The following is a 370-nucleotide window of genomic DNA, read 5'->3' as shown; positions in this document are numbered from 1 at the left end:
GGTACAACAAGTTAGCTATGGAAACTCTTATTGGAATCACAGTTGTAAATGCTTGGGTATAATACAGAAAATACTTTCCTCAGTAGGAAATGCAAGCTCAACAATTATAGAGAACTTCTGGTGCTTTCACTGATAGGTCAGCCACCTGAAGAAATTCTGATATGATGAAGGTCCCTACACTCACTTTTTTCTTGGATGGGTCTAAGAAAAAAAAGTCAAGGCTGCTAAGAGAAAATTCAGTAAATTAAGGATACAATGAGATGCATAATAAAGATAGGAGAGTGTCAACATTTTGTGATACTGTGATGGGAAATCCCATCTCTGCATCCCATGTATGAGCAAAAAACACAATATGATAATATTCACTTGC

The 370-nt window shown here is 36.2% G+C and overlaps 1 protein-coding gene across 1 annotated transcript in view; it reads right to left on the bottom strand.

Moving 5' to 3' along the window:
- Positions 1-370, bottom strand: part of LOC119590563 (phosphatidylserine synthase 1-like) — a gene marked incomplete at its 3' end in the record, with an annotated part of 127,161 nt that overhangs the window by 42,711 nt on the left and 84,080 nt on the right.

This window comes from Penaeus monodon, chromosome 27 (genome assembly GCF_015228065.2).
Source record: "Penaeus monodon isolate SGIC_2016 chromosome 27, NSTDA_Pmon_1, whole genome shotgun sequence".
Lineage (NCBI taxonomy): Eukaryota > Metazoa > Arthropoda > Malacostraca > Decapoda > Penaeidae > Penaeus > Penaeus monodon.
This window is presented reverse-complemented; position numbering and strand designations above follow the sequence as displayed.